The following is a 26,776-nucleotide window of genomic DNA, read 5'->3' on the forward strand; positions in this document are numbered from 1 at the left end:
CATTTAATCCAATTAAGCCAGTCTGAGTTTTTTCAAAAGCTAAAAAAAAGTTGAATATTTAACTCCCTTACCTAACTGCGACGGACTGAATGTTTGTGTCCCTGAAAAATACATATTTTGAAATCCTAATCCCTCAATGTCATAGTATGAGGAGGTGGGGCCTTGGGAGGTGATTAGGTCATGAGGGTGGAGCCCTCGTGAATGGGATTAGTGCCCTTATAAAGGGGACCCCAGAGAGCTCTCCTGCCCCTTCCACTATGTGAGGAAACAGCAAGAACGTGGCCATCTATGAACTAGGAAGTGAGTTCTCATCAGACACAATCTGCTGGTGCCATGATCTTAGACTTCCCAGCCTCCAGAAACTGTGAGAAATAAATGTTTGTTGTTTAAGTTATCCAGTCTGTGGTAGTTTGCTATAGCAGCCTGAAGGGACTAAGACATCAACTTACCCCAACATCTGCATTATAACTGGGTTCCATTTTAATCTTTGAAAGACAAGGATACAAAGGATATAGCTTTCCACAATGTCTCCATTTACATACTATATAATCTGCTTTCTCAGCTAGACTTTTTCTACTGAACATTTTCCACTGAACAATTTAAGACTTTATATAAATATATAGCATCTGGATTTAATGATGTATGAAAAGTCTCAAGCATTCCTATATGTTAAATGATGTTAATTTTTCTAATTGAAGTGCTTAACTGGAGAGTTAGAGCATAGCTGCCCTTTGTCGTTACAAAATTTAATACTGTTTGTGTGTCCAGGAAATTTTTTCCAGACCGGATTTTTGCAAACAATGAGGATCCAATCCAAATCAGATCTCTATTTCTAATATACAAATGCACTAAATCAGTTCAAAGAAACAATGTTAAAAGTAAAGGATTTTATGGTCCTAATCCCATTCCTTTAGCTTTTAAACCTCGTTAAAAAAATCATAAAAGCTTCTCAAAGCACATGAATTCATCTGACAATCTCACCCCAAAGTCTCTAAGACTGGAACAACAACACTCAAGTTAGCCAGTCTTTACTTCCCACTAGTCCTTGTTTTACTTTGAAAGCATTTCCAAAACAACCAGTGAAAAAATAAACAAATGATGATCAGATGGTATTTAGAGTCATTGTATGATGAGAACTGGATGCTACTTCAAAGCTCTCTGTCTCTGGCCCCAGGCAGGGACACAGCCAAACAATACAGAATGGGGTTTCTCTATACTACTCTCACTGAAAATTGATTTTAAAATCGCCTTACATCCTTTCAAAATGCTTAGTCCTACTTCTCATCAAGATGTTTCTTGGCTCTGGGCTTCCCTGGTGGCGTAGTGGTTAAGAATCCACCTGCCAAAGCAGAGGACACAGGTTTGAGCCCTGGTCCGGGAAGATCCCACATGACGCAGAGCAACTAAGCCCGTGCACCACAACTACTGAGCCTGTGCTCTAGAGCCCACGAGCCACAACTACTGAGCCCGCGTGCCACAACTACTGACGCCCGTGTGCCTAGAGCCTGTGCTCTGCAACAAGAGAAGCCACTGCAATGAGAAGCCCGTGCACCACAACAAAGAGTAGCCCCTGCTCGCCGCAACTAGAGAAAGCCCGCACGCAGCAACAAAAGACCCAATGCAGCCAAAATTAAATAAATAAAAAAATTTATTGAAAAAAAAAGATGTTTCTTGGTTCTAACATATATCTAACTGCAATTTTTTTTGTCTTTCTTTTTTTTTGTTTAACATCTTTATTGGAGTATAATTGCTTTACAATGGTGTCTTAGTTTCTGCTTTATAACAAAATAAATCAGCTATACATACACATATATCTCCATATCTCCTCCCTCTTGCGTCTCCCTCCCACCCTCCCCATCCCACCCCTCTAGGTGGTCACAAAGCACCGAGCTCTTTGAGTTCTCTCTCTGAGAAACGATGCGTCAGTATCCAGGATTAATTTGCTCCTTTGCTTTATACTATTATAAATAACCCCCTGAACCACTCTTCAGAGAACTGATGACAATTACTTAGCATTTTGCAAGCACTTAAATGATCACTAGCCAGACACTAGTTTTGAGATCTAGAAGGGAACTAGGATTCATCTAGTAAAGTGTTTCTCTAACATCAATGTTCATATATCACTGGAGAGCTTATGAAATCACAATGTGATAGGTCCCACCCTCGGAGTTTCTGATTCATTAGGTCTGCATTAGGCCGCAAGAATGTGTATTTCTAACAAATTCCTAGTTGATGTTGCTGGTGCAGAGACCACTTTTTGAGAATCACAAATCTAAGACAGTGGTTCTCAACTTTGGCTTCACATTAGAATCACCTGGGGTACTTTTATAAGAAACGTAAACCCAGGGCCACTCTTAAAGAACACTTTAATTGGTCTAGGTGAGGCCAGCAATTTTTTTTTTTTTTTTTTCAAATCTCCCAGGAGGAGAAAGCTCACAGGATAGATTGGCAATGAAATATCTGGGGAAAATGCCTACCTTTTAAGTCTTCCTGAAGTTTCAGATGTCTAGAGTGCTCCCCACAAACTACAAAGTAACAGCTACCATCAACTACAGGAACCTTCAGAGATTCAGGTGTAAGGTGGGGGAATACTGAGTCACTGAGCTAGAGAGATTTGCAGGATGGATTTGAGGAGAAGGATTAGAAACAAGGGGCTTGAAAGGCTATTTCAATCACGTGGGCCAGAAATAATATGGAAAACTTTTGTAATATATTTGAAAAGAAGACAGTGAATGAAATAGTCACTGTAAATGAAAATTCAATGCCACTTAGCAACATCAAATGTCCTAAGAGAGGTCCATGGAGAAACGGGGTCCAAAGGATTCCGATTCTGATCCTGTGGTATTATAGGATCTTCCACAGTTTATAGCACATAGTGTACAGTAGGTATTTGTACAATAAATAACTGAACGTACAAAAATGCAGAAGGCCGAAGAATATTACGTTCACATGTTAGGCAGGGTGTATCTAAGGTGATTAAGCCTTTCCACAGAGAGGCTAGAACTTGGAAGCATATAGATGGGAAGGATTTGGCTAACTATTCTGCATATTCCAAACCTTAATAGCTTAAAATAGTTTTATTTCTTGTGATTCTGTGGGTGGTTCTTTTATTTCCTGGTGTTGGCTGGCACAAAGATGGCTGGAAGGTCCAAAATGTCCTCATTCATCAGGTTGGTAGTTGGTGCTGACTGCTGGCTGGTACTTTGTGTGAGACTTCTTGTGGCTGTTTGAGTGTCCTCGCATAGCTTGGTGGTTGGGTTCTAAAATAGTGCATTCCAAGCAAAGAGATAAAACCTGCAGTTCTTTTATGGGATAGCTCTCAAAGCTACACGGTGTCATGTCCACTATATTCTGTTGGTCAGAGGAGTCAGGTACCAGCCCAGATTCAAGGAGGCAAATGCCTCCTCTCAGTGGGAAAAGTGGCAAAGAATGTGCAGCCGTGCTTAATCCACTGCAGTCTACTCTCTGCCCACAAATGATTTACATTCCTCCCACATGAAAGCCTCACCCTCTGCCAAGTCCCCCAGAAGTTTCATTCTGCTACGGCATCAAGTTCAGGCTTGAAGTCTAGGATCTTGTCCTCTAAATCATGTCCAGGATGCTATGGGACAACACCCTTAAGATTCTTAGAAGCCTTTCTATCTAGCTGAGAAGACGCACTGCCTTAAATCTTTTTGAAGTCCTAATACAGGGTCCTATACCTGTGCCCTGGCTTTTATTTGCACCTTAAGACCAAGTTTTACTGCACTAGTGCCACTCTGGATCTGATCTTTCAACCTGAGGCCATTTCTTACTTTGAAAGAAACAGTTTTATTCACGACCCCAGAAAATTCTGGATTGGAAATATGTCCTCTAAAGTCTACTTAAAATCTGAACCATTTCTTCTATAATTAATCTCTCTCTTACAATACTTTGGTCATAAGTGGTTTAAAAAAGTCAACTGGTACTTCCAATATGGGAAATCTAAGCTAGATCCACAAATCAGTTAGGTTCATTTTTTATCTTCCATGTTACTGTGTCAATCTTGTTAATTTTTTTGTCAATACATAACAAAGGTACCGTTTTATATCCTCCAATAGCAATTTCCTCACTGCTCTTCGAGCCACCATTAAGAATCTTCTTTTTTAAAAACTTTTATTTATTTATTTATTTATGGCTGCGTTGGGTCTTCATTGCTGCGTGCAGCCTTTCTCTAGTTGCGGTGAGTGGGGGCTACTCTTCATTGCAGTGCACAGGCTTCTCTTTGCAGTGGCTTCTCTTATTTTGGAGCACAGGCTCTAGGCACACGGGCTTCAGTAGTTGTGGCTCGTGGGCTCTAGAGCACAGGCTCAGTAGTTGTGGCGCACGGGCTTAGTTGCTCCACGGCATGTGGGATCATCCCAGACCAGGGCTCGAACCCGTGTTCCCTGCATTGGCAGGTGGATTCTTAACCATTGCGCCACCAGGGAAGTCCAATAATCTTCTTACTTCCCCTTCAGGTTCACTGCTACCTGGTCTCAAAGCCAATGCCAGATGTTTTCTTGTGGCAACACCTTCCTTCTAGGTACCAATTTTTGTTTTGGTTCCTTACTGCTATGTAACAAACCATCCCCAAACTTAGCAGCTGAAATAACCATTCATCATTTCTGATGAATCTGTGGGATGATGAGGCAGTTCTGTTGCACATGGTGTTGGCTGGAACGCTGTGATGGCTGGAAGGTCCAAAATGCCTCAGTCACAGGGCTGGCATTTTGGCTGGCTGCTGGTCTGGAGCTCAGCTTGAGCTAATGACCAGGGTCTTTGCCACTCCTCCACATGGCTGTTTAGGCTGCCTTGGAGCAAGGTGACTAAGTTCTAAGTAGGAACGTTACAAGCACACAAAAGCAGAAGCTACAAATCTCCTCAAGGTCCAGCCTTAGAAATTACTCCACACCATTTCTTCCTTTTGATGGGGAGAAAAGGAAACAGATCCAGCCCAGATTCAAAAGGAAGGGAAATAGACTCCATCTCTTGATGGGAAAAATCACAAAGTATTTGCAGCCATCTTTAATCCACTATAGGAAGTTGAGAGCATTTAAGTAGTAGATGGTGCCACAGAAATGAATTAATTCTTTGAAAGCATTTAGTGAGTGAAGAATAGAATCTCTCTCCCCTTTATAACATATCAGATGAGGAAGGACTATCAGACAAGGAACAGTAAAGGGGGATAGAATAGCAGGGTCAGTGAGGTGAAAAAGCAGCACAGTGTTTCTGGAGCACAGAAGTCAAAGGGTTTGACATCATAGTCAAAACAGAGAAACCAAAGGAGAATAGTGATGTAACTATCATTCTGCAGCTTCTAACACAAAGCCGTAGAGTGGAAATGGATCTGTGAAACAATCAAATAATATGCTAAATATTAGAAAAATTACCCATATCATCTGAAGTCCCAGGAGAAAGTTACTGAATACGACAATTAAGAGCATGTGAACAGCTCTAGAAATCCTAATTAATCGGAGTTGTTGAACTTTAAGGAACATTGTTTCACTATTCCTTGTTTCTGATGGTTACGAAATACATCGTGCATTTAATTTAGATGGTAATTGTGTTTTTAGAAAAAGACCTCTCAATTCTTTGATGCTTTAAGTAAGCTACCAAATTATCTAGAATACATTTAAAATGAAGAGAAGCTGCAGTCCCATTACTGTAATATTAACACTAGAGCATAAGCCACCAGTGGCTACATAATTCCTAGAATGTGTAAACAGACAGCAATCTCAAACCCTTCTCCGCCATCTTCATTGTTTATAAAACCGTTTTCCTGACCCCCTCCCATCACCCCAGAGTCGCAAGCCATAAAGTCGAGCCAAACCCAGTCCCTGTGCAGTCCCTGGGGCATCACACATGCTCTCCTTTCAAATGACTAGCTGATAGCACTGATCATCAGCCCATTTGCTTCTACAGTAATTCTTCCATAGGTGACCTACCTTTCACAGGAGCAGAATCATATGGACTATTTAACCCAAGAAGAAACCGCAGAGATCAGAGTCTAACTCTTCACAAATAAGGAAACTAAATTTCAAAGATGTTCAAGCAGCTTCTCTAGGGTCACAGGGTAGTAGAACATGGGCTCAAGGCCACCTTGCCTAATTTGAAAAGAACTGGGAGGCTGAAAGCATTGCTTCTGGTCACCTACCCTAAGTAATAATAGGCCAAATAAAACAGGGTTTTGGAACATGAAGTTGCAAAAATAGTCCAGAACATTTCTGTGTTATAATTTTTTAAAACTATAAATCAAAATGAGATTTTTTTTTTAGCTCTGGGACACACAAACCAGTGTATTCTAGAAATACTTAAACATATGATTAAGCCACTAGTCTTAACCCTTTCTCTAAAGTTAACATTTATATACATTCAATTATGGAGGTTAGGACTACAAAGGCATACCAAGGAAATATGAGGCCTTGTTTCTGCTTTCATGGGATTTACAATCCTATTGTGGAGAGAAGACATACATAGTTGAGAGTTAGCAGCACCATCTTACACTGTCATTTCAGTGCCAAAATGAGTGGGATGATGGCCAAAAGTAAGCAGTGCATTCGGTTCTACACAAACAAAATATCCAAAGAGAATGGGTGAAACATTACTGAGAATGGTAAAGCAGTACTTGTCAAACAAAGGTCAGGATTTAGTCTGTTCATGCAACAAATATTTAGAATGTTTACTATGTGCCAGGCAGAGTTCTAAGTGTTAGGGAAATATAGATGTGCAAGACACAAGATCCCTGCTCTCAGGGACCTTACTGTGTAGTAAGGAAAGAGAGAAAATCAAATCCACACACATGATAAAATCAGAAATGTTGTGAAGAATACATAGCTACTTCAGACTGGGGAGTGAGGAAAGTCCTCTTTAGAGGGACTACCATTAGAACACAGATCTAAATGGAGCCTACCAGATGATGATACTGGGGAAGATCATTCCAGGGAGAAGGAGCAAGAAGCTTAGGATGCGTGCAGATCAGAAGGGAGGACACCTGGCTGGAATGTCAGAAGCCTGGGGAAAGTACAGTAACAGAGGGCCTGCAGTCAAGATAAAGAGTTTGGATAGTAAGTAGTATAGGAGTGGTGGAAGAGCCACTGAAGAGTCATAAGGAGAAAAGTAGCTGATCTGTTACTAGCTTTTAAGAATTCACAGTCAACTCAATGAATCAGCAGGGAAATGCGGATATACTCGAGAAGTCCAAGTATCTACCTTCATCTGTAAAAAGAATGGTGTTCATTCTTTTTACGGCAGGGGATAGATCTACTGTCCTCACCACTGCTTTACCTGGACTATATGTTCAGAGCTGGGTGACACAGCTTTAAGACATGTCATATTCACAACACTGGAGAGCCATGCAATTTAATACAGTGTACAGATTAATCATTCATCATGTCAAAGTCAAAAGCTCTGCCACAGAGCTAATTCAAGATTAAACTTCCACAACTGTAAAAGATGAATGATGTTTGCAGGAAGCAACAGGATATAGAACTTGTTTATTTCTGACTTACCTACTCTAGGAAAGCATGGCCATGTTTTCATTACCGAAACATGGCAAACCAATTCTATACATTAAAAATGCTACCCTAGGGACTTCCCTGGTGGCGCAGTGGTTAAGAATCCGCCTGCCAATGCAGGGGACATGGGTTCGAGCCCTGGTCTGGGAAGATCCCACATGCCACGGAGCAAATAAGCCCGTGCACCACAACTACTGAGCCTGCATGCCACAACTACTGAAGCCCACGAGCCCAGAGCCCATGCTCCGCAACAAGGGACGCCACTGCAATGAGAAGCGTGCACCGCAACGAAGAGTAACCCCCGCCCGCCACAACTAGAGGAAGCCCATGCGCAGCAATGAAGACCCAATGCAGCCAAATTAATTAATTAATTAATTTTTAAAAATGTTACCTTAAACAAAGATCAGAAAAATATAGACATGGAGTCATGGAGTCTAAGTCTCTCATAGACATTTATTATATTCCTTAGATCTTTAATGTTAAAAAATGACAAATATCAAACACGTACACATATCCTTTCCTACATACAAAACTAACAAAGGATAGGAAGATGACATTTTACCAAAATGTATACAGATTTAATTTTCTGTTTAATTGGTTTAAAAACATCAAAAGGACTTTACTCAAAACATCTGTAAGAATAGTAATCTCTTTTTACACACTAAGTATTCAGTACTTATTTGCCCCAAGCTACCAGTGTAATAGTAATTATCTTTACCATGTGTTCACAATTCAGAATATTAATCTTACCCTATGAATGCCTGGTCAACCGGAAACTCTGCAATTAGTTTCTATTTGAAAAATTCCTAAAGAGAAATCATAAACATATTGTTATATTTTATGCATCATAGGACTGCAAGACAATTTATCCACTTATGTGGTTCTAAAGTTTCAAACATCTATAATAACTTTATGAAACATATAAAAGATAACTTTTTTAAAAAGCCACTGCTGTTAAAGAGATCACCTTCTGACCTCTTACAAAAGGTGTCAACTAAAACCCAGGGAGACAAACAAAATCACTGTCACAAGCTACACATTCCCATCACCATGGCAATCTACAAGGCATAAAATATGAACTTTAAACTTTTAATGAAGAAAGAGGTAAGCATTATGAGGCACCACTCATTTTATAAATAAAAGATAGAAAAACTCATGGAAAATATCTACGCTTCTTACAGAAAATAGGGAAACATGGGGAAAAAACAACTTAATGTTTAGGATCGTTTTCCCCTTCCAGTTTTGTTTTTGTTTTTGCTGGCCTGCTAGTTTTACACAACTATGCCATTATAAAGTTCAGTGTTATGATATTGAGATCTCTTTTTGCCTCATCATTTCTCATAGGCTTTCTCGATGTTGTTGTAGTTTCTTGAAACATCATTTCTGAAGCATATATATATGCTTATATATATAGTTCATACATGGCTATGTCATAGGTTACAAAATCATTTCCCTACTGAACCTTATGTTTTCCCTTTTTATTACTAATAATGTTGTAAACATCTCTAACTCTGTTCATATGATTTCCTTTGCATAGACCTCCAAAAGTAAGAGTAATAGATCAAAGAGCATGAACAGTTTAAGGCTTCTGATATATAACATCAAATTACTTCCCAAGAGGATTATACTAATTTTCTCTCCTATAAACAATATGAGGAGGACTCTCACCAGATGTGGGAATCATCATTAAAAATAAAAGTCTTTGCTAATTCCACACATGAAAAGGATCTTGTTGCTTTATTGTGCATTTCTTTGAATTGGGTTGAATGCTTCCCAACATGTTTTAACAATGAGTTTCATTCCTCCTTTCTGTTTCACATTTACCTAAACCAGAGTAATATTTTGCTGAGAAGATATAAATGCAGAACTTAATGAAAGCTCTCTCATAATGACAACTTGTCATCTCAGAGTGCAGCCATTGCTGCCAAGTAAAAAAACAAAATGTAGCTCAGTTTCTGTATCCAGCTTAAAATCACTCAAACTAATTTTAGAAACAACAGCAAACATTATCACCTTTCTTCCTCCCCAGCAGCGAACCAAAGTATAAGTTGCAAGAATGAAATGTGAAAGTACTAAATGGCAACGCTTCTAAGAATAGAAATAAACAGTCCATATTAGGCAAGATCAAAACAGGACTTGGACTGTCACAGTACTTGTGACAGACCCAGCTGCTGAGGAAGCATCAGTGGGCTCCCCAGCTAGCTATGCTGGATGGGTGTTATAAAACCGGCTTTACCTACCCTCTGAAAAACATTTACTCTCCCCAGGGGCAAGACACAAGATGTGTATTTTCACTGAAAAATTCAATTCCAAGATAACCTAAAAAAATATATCCTGGAAGATTTGGAGATGACAAGCCTAGCACTGAGAGCTCCCTTTCTCAAATAAGAGCTCCTTTCAGAAGGTTCCCAGTGAGGGACACAGAAGGGAATGCTCCCAAGTGACTGTGGATTAAGGAGCAATAGGGGATAATCAGCTTTCTGATAGAAAAACAAAAGGCCAAAAGGCTTTTACTTTGAAAACTGAGAAGTCTGGGTGCTCTTATTTCCTTCTGGTCAGTGGAGACAGTGGAGACTGACAAAACAAACTCCTTTGTAGTAAAAGCAAAGGCCTACTATAAAATTTTAGAATCTGAGAAAGGCTTTCCATTTGGGAGAATTTGTCTTTCAGTGATAGATTCCTTTTTTATTTTTATTTTTATTTTTGCGGTACGCGGGCCTCTCGCTGTTGTGGCCTCTCCCGTTGCGGAGCACAGGCTCCAGATGCGCAGGCTCAGCGGTCATGGCTCAGGGGCCCAGCCACTCCGCGGCATGCGGGATCTTCCCGGACCGGGGCACGAACCCCTGTACCCTGCATCGGCAGGCGGACTCTCAACCACTGCGCCACCAGGGAAGCCCTAGATTCCTTTTAAGATTTAGCAAGAAGTCAAGAATCTTTGCAGATCAATATGGCAAGAATCCCTGCAATGTCACACTTATTCAACCTGCCTTGTGCAATTCCATAAGATTAAGGCTTTAGGTTGCGTAAAATTAAAGTATCCTATTTTCATCAATTTGAAAGGTTCAAACTCTGAATACCAGATTTACTTAAGAGAGGGACATTTCACTTCACCATCCGTCCCACCCTAGGATCACTCCATGAATCACCGCCATAAGCCACGCTGACCTCCACAGGCTGCGTTCACTGCTCTTCCATCTGCTTTCTTGGAATACTTTATCAATAGTTCTCTCACACTGTTTTATGACATGTAATAAGCTACTGCCTCAAGTTCCTTGAGGACTGGGGCAGAATCTTATTTACCTATATTCTCAGGATCTATCCCAGTATCTCTTTCCGAGGCTAGGTTAAGCGCCTCGATATTACGGCAGCTTCCCTGTACCAATTCATCAATGGGGTGTTGAAACATCTTTGGAAAGTTAGCTAAATTAAACTAAAATAGTATCTACCAGACTTTTCTCAGGGGTTGTTCAGAATGTGGTTGGAAGGAAAGACAAAGAGACTTCTGGTCAGTTGAGATCCTGGGAACTGGCAGAAGGGGGAACTAGAGGGGCTCTTTGGCTACCCTCCTCCCTCTCATACAGCTCCTGGCTTCTATTCAAAATGTTGTGGGGCTTCCCTGGTGGCGAAGTGGTTGAGAGTCCGCCTGCCAATGCAGGGGACACGGGTTCGTGCCCCGGTCCGGGAAGATCCCACATGCCACGGAGCGGCTGGGCCTGTGAGCCATGGCCGCTGAGCCTGCGCGTCCGGAGCCTGGGCTCTGCAACGGGAGAGGCCACAAGAGTGAGAGGCCCGCGTACTGCAAAAAAAAAAAAAAAAAAAAACACAAAAAATGTTGTGAACAAATATTTAAAGAATAGCAGTCTGAAGTGACATCAAATCGTTAGCCTGCCCAGAGTGACAAGTTAATAGCCCACCTAGGGGGCTCCCATGTCTCAGTCCTGCCCCTGCGCTCATCGTGAATATTGAGTAAGCAATTATTGAGTGAACCAATAATACCAGATCAGGTTTCCCCACCCAGTTAGGAACCAAGGGTATGGAGGAGCAGGCCTGGCTCTCTGGAAGACCTGTGCACACATCTGCTGTACAGACACGGTGGGCCTGGAAGGGTGATAAGCAAAGCAGTGGGGACAGAGCCTCGGGCGTTGCCACCTGCTGAGATTCAGAGGCAGAGGCTAAGCCTTCACCCTTCAGAAAGAAAGGAGAAAATTTCATATGTGCCAGCTTACTCACCAAACATGACATCTCACAAGTCTGAATGCAGAAGTGCTGCCAAACCCAGCCTGACCGGCTACATTATAATGACAGTGAGTCAGCGTGAATCAGTGACGGACCAACGCATAAATGCCACAGCAGTCTTAAATGACCTTAATATCATATCAAATTATGATTTCAAAATTCTTCTTTTGTACAAATTAACAGTATAATGCAACAGGAATAAAGCTGGGACCGGCAGAAGCGTCAAGATACCACCCAACAAGGATACTGTGTACCATGCTGTTCTGTGCCCATTTCTTGCCCAGTCCACCTTCCCCCAAGACCACAGGCTCTGGGAAGGTAAGGACTTTGTCACCCAGGGCCTGCCACATATGAGATGCTCCCTAAGTGTCGTAGTTCTGCAACCCTGTATGCTATTATCAAGCTAACAATATTTCAGGTACAGGGATGGTTTCAGTCTCATAAAACCAGTAACTTCTGATCGTGATCACTATAAGGAATGCTATATCTGCTCTACCACATTGCTAACCCAACGACAAAAATCAAATTGCCATGCATTGCAAATCAGACTAGTGTTTACATCAAGCTCATTTCTAACCACAAAACACAAAAGTTTAAGGTTCACCAAGTACTGAATGACCGTTAAACACAAAAGATGTTTAAAATAAACACTGCTACTCACTCAACCCCCTCCCCCCACCCCCAACAAGTAGTTATTCCATACCTGGTGCTTCTTTGGCATCGAGGGAATGGTGAGTGCTCTACCATTTCTATTAAACTGCATCACAAATAGCTGGTCAGATGCCTCCCTGCCTCTCACTATGAGCTCTTAGAAGAGTTCAGTGTGCAAGACAGGAGCTAACACACAAGAAGTTCTCAGTAATTGTCTGTTGAATGGAGAAAGGTGGTGGGAGGTGGAAAGGGGAAAGCTACCATTTTACTGTGCACTTAGTGAGGTACATATTATGACCTCAACTCAACGGTGGGAAGGGTGAGGATGGGAGGAACTAAGAAGCTTGCTCAGGCTCAAGCTCACAAAGGAGAAGAATTCACACCATCTGCTACACCACCTCTCCAATAAGCTATGTTAAAAGGAGTTTTACATAGAATGTGACATCGCTTAAAAAAACACCGACAATATCTTTTAGAGAAACTGAAAGGCACAATCTAAAAATCAGATCTATATAGTTTCCCTGTTCATTACTCAGTATTCCATCTAGTGAAACAGAATCAGCAACTGCTCCCTCCATCCTGCTTGCCTCTATTAAGTAATGAAGATCAGCGTGAACAGGAGTGCATCCTACTGACACAACCTCTTACAGAGAAACATTCACCCACCCCGTAACGACAAGAGGAATAACCCAAGTTTAATCTGTATTTAAATGATCTTTTCCATGGGTTTTCTTCCTGGCCTTCCTATTAAAATGTGGTTAAACTAAATTTATGCCACATCACCTAAATAGGACCTTCTTTCTGAATGACTTAATAAAGAAGTATCGCATGTCTTCAATCTGTTAGTTACTTTGTTAGGCTTAGTTCTTACCTGACACTCTTAGGAGGAAGGGAGTATAGCAGGATGGTTAAGATCAAGTTCTGACTGTGTCATTTACCATCTGCTTGATCTTAGGTAAACTCAGTATCAATTTTCTCATCTGTAAAATAGAGATAATAATGGAGTTGTTTCAAGAATTAAATGAGATAATTATAAATCTAATGTTTAGCACAGCAGGAGGTACAAAGTAAATGCTCAAAAATGACAATTTATTAACTGAGTAGTAGGTTTATTTAAAGTGAATTCTTTAAAGGTTGGCTTTAAATTATCCTGTAAAGAGAAACCAGACTGGATATTAGGGGGTTTGGTTTTCCACCCAAGCTAGAGATTTCCATGCCATGTTTTGCAATGTGTCACATGACTCCAGTTACTAGAAAGTGTTGTGCAATATAAATATAAATGTAATTTACCTCAATTATTTAATATATGACACACAGGGAAGACCAAGTATCGTGAAGCCAAAACAATACAAGGCGATGCAACATTTTTAAAAAGTTAACCTGTGCAAGTACCCTCTACTTTTTGATGCAATGCCTGTCTTCCCAATCAAGATTCATGCTGCAGACAAGTCCGATATAGCCAGTATCACCCAAGGCCATATTTTAAAATCTATAATCACAGATGCACAACAATGTGAACGTGCTTCATGCCACAGAACTGTACACTTCAAAATGGTTAAAATCGTAAATTTTATATTACATATATTTTACCACACAAAAAAAATCTATCATGTAAAACAGGAAGACTGTTCTGACTGCTTTAAAATGAACACAAATGGATTACACAAAATAAATATACAGTGGGCCCCCATGTACTAGAAAACATACCAACACATACAAATATTATTTTACTGTGTCCAATTTGCTTTGTCCATAATTCATAGGTTATTAGAATAAATACTAAATATTTCACTATCAATTTTTTTTACCTTTAATTGGAAGGATTTGGGTGGGGGAGATATGTTCTCACTAATTTGCCTAGAAAAGGTGTGGGTCTCTTTTATACTAGATAAACAGCCATATATGAAGCTAACACATTCAAATATCTTCTAGTGACTAGCTAGGTAAACACACACGAGATCTTTTTTTCCTCCTAAAATAACCACTGAAGCACCCACATGTTTACAGCAATCAATAATAACTTGAGATGAATTTGCAAAGTATTTGATCCTCTTGTTAATCTTTTATTTAGAGGTCAATTCAGCAGAAAGCATCTAGGACAGCCTTACAGGGTGCGAGTTGGGGTGAGGGAGAGGTTGGTGGTAAGGCAGAGAGATTGTGTGTGTGTGTGTGTGTGTGTGTGTGTGTGTGTGTGTGTGTGTGTGTGTGTGTGTGTAAGTGGTTAGAGAAGAGCCAGCATAATCCTTTACCTTAGTCATAGCAGACATACTTATCAGGCACTTACACTAGTCAATCAATCAATCCCTGAGGCTTTCACAATAACACGTATTTTTGTAGGACTGCCTTGTTACTTCCTTGGTCTCTGGATTATGTGTGGTAGAAATGTCCATTCAAGGCACGAGTGAATAAAGGTAGTGATCCATATCAAATGAGAGACAATTTAATAGCAATAGCTGCTCTGCCTCTCTGTAGGGCTATACTGAAGAAGGATGAGGGAATGTAGTAATGAAACAGGATGTTTAAATGAAGGAAAGTAACCATCACCATGGCACACAGAAGACGACTATGAGGCATCACACCCTAACAGAAAGAACCCTGACTAAGTGTCAGGAGACCCGATTTCTACTCTCTACTTTACATCTAACTGACAGTATAGTGTTGGGCAAGTCATCTCACATCATCTGACCTGACTTCCCTCACTTGTCGTGTTCGAGAGACAGACAAATGATAGCTGGACCCTCCACTTCCTGCAATCCACTATCCCGCGAGTTGATTAATTGCTGCTGGAGCTAAGGGAGACCCAATCTGAAGAAACTCCTACGGAGTGGTGAGAATCAAGAAGGGCTTTGAAAGAAGAAGGTGACAGCACCAGGAAAAGCATTAACCCGAAGATGGCTGCTGCATGTTTCCTTAGAAAGAGAGCACACTGAATGATCTGCAATTGGAAACTAATAAATTGGGCTTGCCAAAAAGAGTAAAAGTGGGTCATAGCAAGAAAAGAAGGTCATCAGGTCAAGCATATGAGGAAAGCATTGATTTTAATTGAAGGGAAAAAGATAAGAGGGAACCTTGGAAGGGTCCTAATACTACCATCTCTCAGGCAGCGGGATTCGCCAGGATTCAGTCACTGACCAGTAGCTTCTCTGCTCATGCACATGCTCTCCTGGGATGACATCCTCTATTCTTAAGAATTATCCAGGGCTTCCCTGGTGGCGCAGTGGTTAAGAATCTGACTGGCAATGCAGGGGACATGGGTTCAAGCCCTGGTCCGGGAAGATCCCACATGCCTCGGAGCAACTAAGTCCATGCGCCACAACTACCGAGCCTGCGCTCTAGAGCTCGCAAGCCACAATTACTGAAGCCCTCACACCTAGAGCCCGTGCTCTGCAACAAGAGAAGCACTGCAATGAGAATCCTGTGCACCCCAACGAAGAGTAGGCCCCGCTCCCTGCAACTAGAGTAAGCCCATGCGCGGCAACGAAGACCCAACGCAGCCAAAAATAATTAAATTTAATAAATTTAACAAAAAAGAAGATAAAGGAATTATCCACCACCTCCCTGTAGATGATTCCCCAAAATTATATGACAAGCCCAGCTCCCTGATCCTAAACTGCAGAATCATCTCCCCGCTATCTTCCCAGCTATACACTGAGATGTGTAGAAAACAAACTCAGCATGTCCCAAACTGAACCTGCCATTTCTTCTCACACCCACACCAAACCTGCTCTTCCTGAGTGCCTGAGTATTGGAAGCAACATTAACACTGAGAGCTGAATGATGTTGAAGGTTGACAGCAACATCAAGAGCTCAGGCACCTAACCCCAAACCTTCTTTTCCTCTATTTTCTGAAATCAATTGGTTCTTTTCTTAAACTACTCCCTTCTTTTGCATCCCTGCTACCACTGCCTTGGGTGGAGGCTGCCTCATCTTTGAGGAAGACAGCTGAAATATTCTCTCTTCCCTTCCTTCGTCCCATTTCCATGTTGCAGCCAGAGAGCTCTTTCTAAAACACATCACCTCCTGATGTGGTTATTTGTTATTATAAGGACAATGTCTCAGGGAGGTGGTGGGGGGCAGCAGCTGGCACTGGAACACGACGGAAACGAGTGCTATCCAGCTTCTCTTGTGGTTTTATTAGCTCTTGCTATTTCCTTCCCAGGAATGCTAGTGTCTGACCACAAAAGGCTGGGCAGACTGGACATATTCTGTGATCACTCACTTGAGGACAGCTGGAATAGGAAGAACCACACGGCCACATGGCTCACCCTGGGCACGCACACAACCTCACAAGTTGGATATGGCTGCCTTTAACTTCAGCTCATGCTGCCCGCGTCATGGATTCTGATACAGTTTGGACTACTGCTGTGAGAGGAAGGAATTTTTAAAGCCTCTGGCTCTGTTTTCATCTACATGTTACTGGTGTCTATGCTCCCAGAGATCAGGCATTTTTACAGAAGTTTTATTCTGCTTCCTGGACAGCAGCAGTCATTGCTAGGGCAGTCAATTCTGGAAGCATAGAGCCATGATCACTCCTCCTGCTGAGATGTTGCTCTGTGGATGTCCTGGAGCTGCTTTAGGTAACTGCAAACTGCCCACTTTTTATTTATCTTCATATCTTTTGTTCCCCTAACTCTCCACTCCCCCCACAAGTGAGGGTAAGAGGTAGGGGCTGGTTTTCTCTGCTCCCGGTGTGGAAAATATGCACTGGAACGATTCCCAGGCCCGTCTCCACCGCCATCTGCATGGGCTAAAGCAAACCACTCGCCCAAGTCCAGACCGCCATGTCCTCGACTTCAAAACGTGGCCAATCATACTGGCCCTAAGCTGACAGTAGTGGTAGAAGAAATACTGTGGAAGCATTCTGAAATCATTAAAGGTGCACATAAATGTAAAGGGGAACTCATTAGAGAAAACTTTTTTTTTTTTTTTTTTTTGCCAGTAATTTTAGAAGAGGATGTTTTTGGCCTTGGAGCATTATCCTAAACTGAAACAAAACAACCCATGGGGGCTTCCCTGGTGGCGCAGCGATTGCGAGTCCGCCTGCCAATGCGGGGGACACTGGTTCGTGCCCCAGTCCGGGAGGATCCCACATGCTGCGGAGCGGCTGGGCCCGTGAGCCATGGCCGCTGAGCCTGCGTGTCCGGAGCCTGTACTCCGCAACGGGAGAGGCCACAACAGGGAGAGGCCCGAATACCGCAAAAAAACCCCAAAACAAAACAAAGAAAAACAACCCATGAAATGAGTCTTATTTACACCATCTTGGTTCCAAGGAAACAAAACGGCAAGTGTTACAAGGTCACTGACACCCCCTCACACTTAAGTCCTACTACAAAGTCAGAAAGAATTTTTTTAAAAGGCACAGGGGTCCAGGTAGAAATATGTGACCAAAACACAAAACTGGCAGTAGTCTCCTCACTGTGAGAAGATAATAACGCGAGCAGAAAGTTCTTCTCCAAATCCACCTTGCAATGATGGACTGAAAATGGACCATTCACACTATCAACTAGGGATTTAAAAAAGAAAGAAAAAAACAACACCTGCAACCTCTGGCTCACAGTGCCAATGAACTGCAGCCATGCCTGTCTGCCCAACCCAGCGAGGACTTTGAAAACATCACGGTCAGCCAAGACTGCTTATCTCTTCCAGCTCCTATTTTCGCTGGAAGAAGGTGTGGGAAGTAAAGGATTGAGCAAGAGAATTAAGAGAGAAATAGGTCAGTTTCGAAAAAACCAGCTCTTGTGTCATCGGTGTTTCAGGTAAAAAGTCCACTTTCACCTCGGTGTTAAATCAGTGCTTCATGTTTGCAACTTGGTTAATGGCTGCTGGTGGTCAAAAACATTGGTTTTCATTTGCTCCTCTGCTGGAGCAGAAAAATGTCTGGTCTCCATTTAGGATAAACATAGTGAGTTGTCTCTTTTTCCGACATTACCTTCTCTGACACCACCTGGGTGTCCTGCGATGCAATCCTATCCTGATACTTAAGTTAGTGCAAGATTCCACAGGTCTAAGTGCTCAGTCCCACAAGACTGCCCCCACTTTAGATGCCAGTCTCAAGCCCCAGTTACTCAGATTACCCACACTTTTGTTCAACTTAATTACAAATTCAGGGGCTCCCACAACCCCCTCCTCAAGGTTGATAATTCACTAGAATGACTCACAGAACTCAGGAAAACACTTTAGGTTTACAGGTTTATTGTAAAGGATGCAACTCTGCACCCGTCAAACGGAAGAGATGCATAGGGAAAGGTATTTGGTGGTGTGTGTGGGGAGGGTGAGTGGTGGGTGTGGAGCTTTCACGCGCCGCCTGAGTACGCCACCCTCCCAGAACCTCGATATGTTCATTCACCTGGAAGCTCCCACACTCTGTCATTTAGGGGTGTTTCTGGAGGTTTCATTACATAGGCATCATTGATTAAATCACAGGCCATTGGAGACTGAAAATCTCTAGCCCTTCCCCCGTCCTCAGAGGTCAGGGGGTAGACTGAAAGTTCTAACCCTCTAGTCACCTGGCTGGTCCCTCTGGCAACCAGTCCTCATCCTGAAGCTCCCTAGGGGCCCATCCAGAGTCACCCCATTAGCATAAAGCCAGGTAGGGCTGAGAGGGGCTCATCATGAGTAATAAAAGATGCTCGTGCCAGGAAATTCCAAGGGTGTTAGGAGCTCTGTGCCAGAAACTGAGGGCAAAGACCAAATATATATGTATTTCTTATTATACCACTCATAGACTCCCACTGCATGAGAATAGTCTTACAGGAGGGCTAATTCTTATTCAAACTAGCTGCAATTTGCAACAGTGCCAAGCAGTCCACTTAGAAGGCCAAGCTCACCTGCAAGGGCCAAATAGAGCAGGCAGTCATTTAAGCCACGGATGTCCTGAGTTAATGACTTAGAGAAGTTACTTCTTAAGGGACCCCTTCTCTGACCAGGCCCTTCACAATGTGTTCTTTTAGTTCTCTATTCCTTGTTTTCACAGCACTTAGCACACACCTTCGTGTAATTGTTCGATTAAGGTTTACTTCTCTCCCACTAAAGTATAAGCTCTATACTTTAGAGACATATACATGTCTCATGCTCATCATTGTATCCCCAGGGCTTAGTAGGCAGAAGCTGCTAGTAAATATTAAATGAACATTAAAAGAATTAAAATTAGAACCCCCTCCCCCCCCTTGCTTGGAGCAAAGACCAGAACAACTTCCTATAGTGACCACAGTATCTTATCTTCAAATCACCTAATTCCACATGACATGCAAAGGCCGCTGAATCCTTTAGGAGATAAAGTCTCTATTCCAGCCCTATCAAAAAGAGAAAAGAGATTTAGCTTAGCCATGGCCTTAAGAATAATTTGAGGCAGCTCAAATTATTACTGAAGTGATCAGATACTGAAGTGATCAGAGTAAGGTCAGGCTTCTAAAAGAACCCACAAAGAACTAATAGCAATCAGGTAGATTGTCCACATTCCAAAGAAGGTGAGTGGTAGGGTTTCTGCACATTGGGTTGGCCTTGGGCTTTAGAATTCAGAGGACTCTGCAGCTTCACTTGGTGTTAGCAAAGAAGAGAAGCCACGTTCTCTCTGGAACTGTGATGGCTTCCCAGGAAACAAAAGCCACATTCCCAGTCTGGAAGTTTAACACATGACTTCTAAACGAGGGTGGGGCTTGGTGTGGCTCAGGGACAAATCCAGCTGCACAGCGTGCATCCTCTCCTGTCAGTGACCGAGTTTTCTCCTTTGTGCACAGCAAATGAATCTACGGTTATTTCTTAGCAACAGACTTGAAGGTAGAAGGATTGCAGCAAGAAAGCTAATGGTGTCTTTTCTTCCTGTCTCCATTTTTTTCCCCCTAACCCCTACACAAGAAATAACATTTTTCTATTTACATTTGACAACATCTTGTGTTTCCATTGTGGGAAGTCTTATTCACTGAAGGAAGGCAACAACTTAGTCACTGTTAGTTGAACAGAGATAGAAATGAAGAGGGCCCTATGTGCCACCAACTTGTGTCATGGCCAGAGATGGGGTACCGAGAGAGTATAGGAGGACTGTCACATCTTGCATCCACTAAGTGTCCTCAACAATCATGACCTAGCTTCTGCTGGGTGCGAAGCATCATCATCCCAGATTTTGAAAGGGACAGAAAGGTGTCAAACTCAAACATGAACTTCAAAAAGACCTTATGCTTTGGTAAATAAAGCGTGAATACAAGAAAGATCAAACAAATGGATTACACAGTTATGTTTTAAGGCAATATATGCCAAAGAAATAATAGTCATTGCACAGGTGTTACGAGTTGGACCAAGAAAAATGCATAGGATTTATATAAATGGGAGGTGAAGGGATGAGGGGTAGAAGGGAGGATTAATATTTTTTGTGAAGGAATGAGGAACAAATAAAGAAGGTAGGAGGAAGCCAGGGTGAATTTAAGGAGTTAGTGAAGAGACATGTGTGGGTGGAATGGAAGTTTTGAGACAGTAATAATGGAGATAAGAGTGGAAAGTAGATTTGGGTCAAATGAAGTCTAGAATGTCAGGCTAAGAAGTTTTCAAGACACAGCTCAGCCCTTAGCATATAACAGGCACCTGAGAAATAACTGTTTTGAAATAAAAATATCACTTGTTGAATTAACAGTCATATATTTTTATGAGAGCAGAAAGGAATTTAGATTTGATCATACAAGCAGTAGGGAATCACTGATGGTATCTGAGCAGAGGAATGATGGAAAAAAATACATGTAAGGACATATTAGTGTATATTAGGGAAATTAATTTGTAAGCATCAGGAAGAATTCATTGGAAGGGATTTGAGAATGAGAGCAGGAAGCCTAATTCTATATATAGAATTATATAGAATATAGAATATAGAATATATTCTATATAGAATATATAGAATATAGAATATATAGAATATATTCTATATAGAATATAGAATATATAGAATATAGAATTCTATATAGAATATATAGAATATATATATAGAATTAGGGTATATATCAGATCACCTTGTGAAATAAAACATAAAGGACTTCATAATTAAAATATCAAGTAGAAAAGTAGTTATGCTTAAAAAAATTACGCTTTCAGATTAGCCAGTAAAATGATACAACTGGACAAAACAATTAGATTTTGAGGGAGCAGACTTTTCCTAAAAGTCTTAATTGATGTTTTCAAAAGAGAAGTGGATTTGATTAGGTTTTCTACACTAGATGGTACTTGAAAACTTTGGTAGAAATTAGATGCATTGGGATAAAAATATCAGTTTTAGAATTAGTAGCCAAATATTTCATGCAATGTTATAACACATAAGAACAGTCATTTAAAACACACACACACACACACACACACACACACACACACACACAATGGTGCCTGATACACTAGTGGCCATGTTAGATACACCCTAAGCAAGCCATCAGCCCAAGAGTATACCGGGCCTTTCTTTTGGAAAAATCATTAGGCATTATGTCACTCACCATGCAATCAAATCTCTGTTTAAAATCAAGTTACAATTACTCTAATTATGGGCCTACATTTCACTTGATTCACAGCTGGTGCCTAATCAAACAGTTCTGTAGGCTTCAACACAAGGTAACTTAATTAAATTCAGTGGAAAAGTTTTTTTTTTTCCCCCTTAAGTTTTCTTTAAGCAACTGACTTACCAATTTAGGCATCAGAAATCTTATTTCTATAAAAATTACTACATGAACTAAATCTAAATCAAACCAAAATGCATCTATTAAAAAACAATACTCATGTCTCATAAACACTTTGTTTAAATATTTCCCAGCAACAGCCTTGTGTGGACAAACCGGGAAGTGAAACCAAATATGATCATATTGTGAAAGCAGAGTAAAATGAAAGAGTACATTTGGAATTAGCTGAAGCACTATTAAGATTTCATTTAAAAACTCATCCCTTGGAAACATCAATTTAATTAAAGCAGTAATAAGAGGAATTGCAAAAGCAGAAGTCTTCATTTTGTTGTCTGGCCATTTCCCTCAATGCGAATGCCTTTTCCTGTGGCCAGGTTGGCTCATCTGAAATGCTAGCGCTTACCTGGTGAATGCAGAACAGGGTTAAGCTATCATTTTCATGCTACTAAGTCAGCCCTGCAACAAAACAATCACAGTCTTTAATGACTTACTTTGGAGAAATGTACCTTTTGCTTCTAAGGTAACAAGCAAATCCCACTTCTCCTAATTGTTTTGCTGGGATTACTGTCATTTCCTGTATTTTACTTTAAATTATAAACTCCTTAAAAACAGGAACCATATTTTACAGTTGGATTAGATTGTTTTTTAACTGAGTATGAAGACTCAGTGACCCAGACATAGCAAGAGTTATAAATATATAACGATTATTCTTATTATTATTCTTATTCTTATTGTTCAAGGATAGTGTCATCAAACAAGACTCGTCACAGTTCATATTTTCCTTCTAGTCAGAATCATAAATCCCTGCACTCCACCACCATATCCCTCATTCCTAGAAGAATGCCTGGGGAAGAGGCAGCTAGAAGATACCTGTGCAAAAACAGAATGAAGTCTCACTATTATTTTTTATTCTTATTTTTGATTTTAAGCAGGATTTGAGTAAGCTTAATATGAGAAATAATGCAATATTTGTACGGGTATTTCTTAGCAATCTAAATAAGGTAGTTCCTAAACTACTTATGACTTCAGCAAGTAATCAGGTACCCCCTGTCAGACACTGCACAAACACAACGCAAATGCGAACATCAGTGCTACTCTGCAAACAAAGCAGACACACTGCTGCTACACACGAGGATGAAATTTAAAGGGAAAAAAACCTATGTAAGTAGTGACATCCATTGGCATGTACATGAGCCTGTATAAACATGTGTGTGTGCATAATAGTATACATAATCATGCGGGTAGGGAATTCGATAAACATTTGCTAGCCTACTCTGTGCAAGAAGTGTATTACTCCTAAGAAGATGAGGCAATTCTATTGCCATCGCGTAAACAGATTGAAGAGACTGCCTCTGGGTCTAACGAGCTCGGCTATGAACCCATAAGTCAGTATGGAGGCAGGCCAGCTGCCTAGGCCGTCTCCTTCCCTCTGCTCACCTCATTTTCTCCTGGTTACCCTCTCACTCCCTGTACTTTCACTCTAGTGCCTGATACTTTATGCTTGTAATTACTGGATTCTCTTGACGGGGGAGAATTTGTTGAACATTTGCTGTGGTGTGGGCTAAATAGGACAAGAAGGAATGACAGTCACTAAATGACAATTTATTTTACTTCTGCATTTCACCTCATATCTACCCTTAAAATACTCAAAGTTAGGGAGACGGGAAACATACACAAAATGAATAGGGAACAGGAATACATATAATCAAGAATTAAACAGCATAGTTGAGACAACAGTGAGATACCTCTGCATAATGCTTTCAAGTTTATGGAGCATTTTTTTCCCATAAGTCATTTAAATCACTCACCTGACTTTACGATAAGGATACCAGCTCAGAGAGAAAAAAATAAGCTGCCTAAGTCAGATGTCTGGTGAACAAGAGCTTGATCCCATAACTGACACCAAATATCGTGTTGTTCTCACCATCAGAAGCTGCCTCTCACAAAGGCCAACAATTATAGTTCAGGGAATGGAGAAAGCAGCACAGCTGATGTGCGTCTGAGCCTTTCGGGATATGCAGGAGCTAGATCAGGAAGGGCAAGAGCAGGGAGTCTTGAGTGGGGAAGAGCAATGAGGCAGCAGGTCCCACTGGGGACGGAATCTTCATAGCCAGAGATGACTTCACAAATAAGTGAGGCACTTAGGACAGTTAGGACTTAAGATTCCAGAATGAAGAGTATGGCTTGACCTGACTCACAAAAGAGAACCATTATAGATTCTAAAACAGAATGCAAGCAATGTTTTAGGAGAAGTAACCTAGTGGGGCATGGGAGATACACTGGGGCAGGAGAAGGGAGGGGAGGCAGAATGGAGGCAAGGGTACCAGGTAGGATCCTACTGCAGTAATTCAATAACTGAGTAGTCAGGACCTGAACAGGGGAGTGTCAGTGAAAATGACAGGAGTGAATTTAAGTAGCAGTAACAGAAAAAATCGGACACTATTGGCTGATGGGAGAGATGAGGAAAGGAAATAGGAATAAAGTTGGGTGAAAGGCTTGATCATAAAGTGTGAGTTAATATTCCAATATTCATTGGAAGATCAATGAGCAATCTGGTGAATTTGCTCTTTCACTATGAATCAAGGATAATTTACTAACATAATTAAGGTTTTATACCTTTATTAGGGATTTGGTGTAGCTAAGTTTTGACCAAGTACTGCTCTTGGGAGTGAACCCCATGGAAAAGTTGAAGAAGGTGAGGTAAAAAGGCCATTTAGGTTCAGATCATAAAGAGACTTGGGTACCATGCTATGGAATCCATGAAGGTTTTTATACAAGGAAGTGAAATGATCTGGTCAGTGTCAAATTTCAAATTTAGAAGTTTAGTATTTGCTGCTTTGATAGCAGCATGGAGGGTTCATTAGAAGGGGGAATGTACGATATAAGTTAAGAGACCAGATCAATAGTCCAAGGGATAAAAACAAGAAAGAAGGCTTGAACTAAGATGTGACTAAGCATGAGGAGAAGGGGGGATAAAAGCAAATACTTTTAAGCACTTTTAAGTACCATCATTCTTTAGTACTTTCAAGCAGGTACTCTGCTAAATAGTTTATGGGCATGGATTCTAGAGTTACTCAGGTGTTGATCAGGACTGGTGGCAGACTAGATATTAAGCCAAGGCTGAAGGACAAAAGACCACCCTGGTTTTGGCCACAAGGTCAATGGTGAAAATTGGTCAGTGGAGGCTGATGAATGTGGTTTTTAAAAACACTGAGTTTGCAGTACCTGTGGGTCATTTAGGTGGTGAGGTCTAGTAGGCAGCTGGAAATAAACTGGAGCCTGGGGAGAGGAGAACATATGTGTTTGTTAGACTGTTCGTTTTTGCTGCTGACCTTGGCCAATGTTGGATTTCAAGGCTTGCACTTGGTAATTTGGAATAGAGAAGTAAACATAGACTGAGTCCATCTCCTGCATAAAGGAGTTAGTTCACTTAATACTTGCCTTTGTGAATATTTCTATTTAAAGATGAGACAATTTAATTTTTTAGGAAGGCAATCAAGTTGACTAAAACATGTCTATATGTTATAAAACACACACACACACACACACACACACACATCTCTTTGTGTGGCTTCTACTTGTCTGCCCAACTGGAGGTAAATAGGACTCGAAGATTTTTTTTTTTTCACTACGCGGGCCTCTCGCTGTTGTGGCCTCTCCCGTTGCGGAGCACAGGCTCTGGACGCGCAGGCTCAGCGGTCATGGCTCACAGGCCCAGCCGCTCCGCGGCATGTGGGATCCTCCCGGACCGGGACACGAACCCGTGTCCCCTGCATCGGCAGGCGGACTCTCAACCACTGCGCCACCAGGGAAGCCCAGGACTGGAAGATTTTAAATAACTTCCAGGCTCCCTGTTGTAGGTGCTCACTACCATCCTGATCATGAATGGCCAACTCTCTAACAAAATGTGTAAGGGCATATTTTTCATTGTACTTCAGTGTAAAAAAGCTGCTCTCCCATGCTAGTTAAACTTCATTTTGCGCTTTAAACCTGCTGGTTGGTTGTAGGAACAGTGAATATATTTAGCTCATCAACAGAGTTAATAGAAACAGGAAGGAATTTCAGATGTGGTATGTTTTGTATTTTTATAAATATCAATCTTTCCTTTGCTAGCTTTGTTAGAATTGGGAAATGTATCCTTGGGGAATCTAATTCTGAAGAATACTTCTTGTTTTGTTCTTCTCTATGTAATTTATCTCTGTTTAATGTACTATATAATTATTTTGTCTATTTTCTGTGTCTAGGCGGTAAGCTCCAAGAGCACAGACCTTTTATCTGTAAGGTTCAATGATGTATCCCCAGCTTTTAACTCAGATAATAGGAGCTCAATAAATAACTGCTGAGTGAATACATCACAGTCCTGTGATTACTGTACTTCAAGAACTTGACGTGTTTTTCCTTAGCAATCATGACTCAATCTCCACGTTCCAACTTCTTCTTGAACCATGCTTTCTATTTACATACTCCAGAGAAATTCTTTTAGGACCTGTATCATGGTGGGATCCTGCAGGGCATTGAAGGTTATTGGTACAAAGAAATGAACATGGGGAAAACTGTAGTCAAGTGTCAAAACCTCCTAGGTTCTCCAGGTGATTCCTCTGCGTAGTTCTGTCTTATAAGGAAGAGTTATGATTCTTCTACCCTCCTACCCTGACTTCTGGTTTCCTGATCTCAATTCCTGTTTTCAGCATCTGCTTCAAGCTAGACTTCCCTTTGGTATTCTGACCCCAG

At 41.2% G+C, this 26,776-nt stretch overlaps 1 protein-coding gene across 4 annotated transcripts in view; it reads right to left on the reverse strand.

Moving 5' to 3' along the window:
- The window catches only part of LRRC8B (leucine rich repeat containing 8 VRAC subunit B), a 74,307-nt gene that overhangs the window by 26,051 nt on the left and 21,480 nt on the right, over positions 1-26,776 (reverse strand). For 3 of the 4 annotated variants that reach the window (XR_012323890.1, XM_019920012.3, XM_073787529.1), the window contains exons 2-3: positions 13,273-13,381; positions 8,265-8,320 (exon numbers count right to left, since the gene is read on the reverse strand). The gene's annotated coding sequence lies outside the window, so the exon portion shown is untranslated. The remainder of the gene's footprint in view (positions 1-8,264; positions 8,321-13,272; positions 13,382-26,776) is intronic. The other variant, XM_073787536.1, reaches the window with a different exon arrangement.

Source organism: Tursiops truncatus, chromosome 1, assembly GCF_011762595.2.
Source record: "Tursiops truncatus isolate mTurTru1 chromosome 1, mTurTru1.mat.Y, whole genome shotgun sequence".
Taxonomy (NCBI): domain Eukaryota; kingdom Metazoa; phylum Chordata; class Mammalia; order Artiodactyla; family Delphinidae; genus Tursiops; species Tursiops truncatus.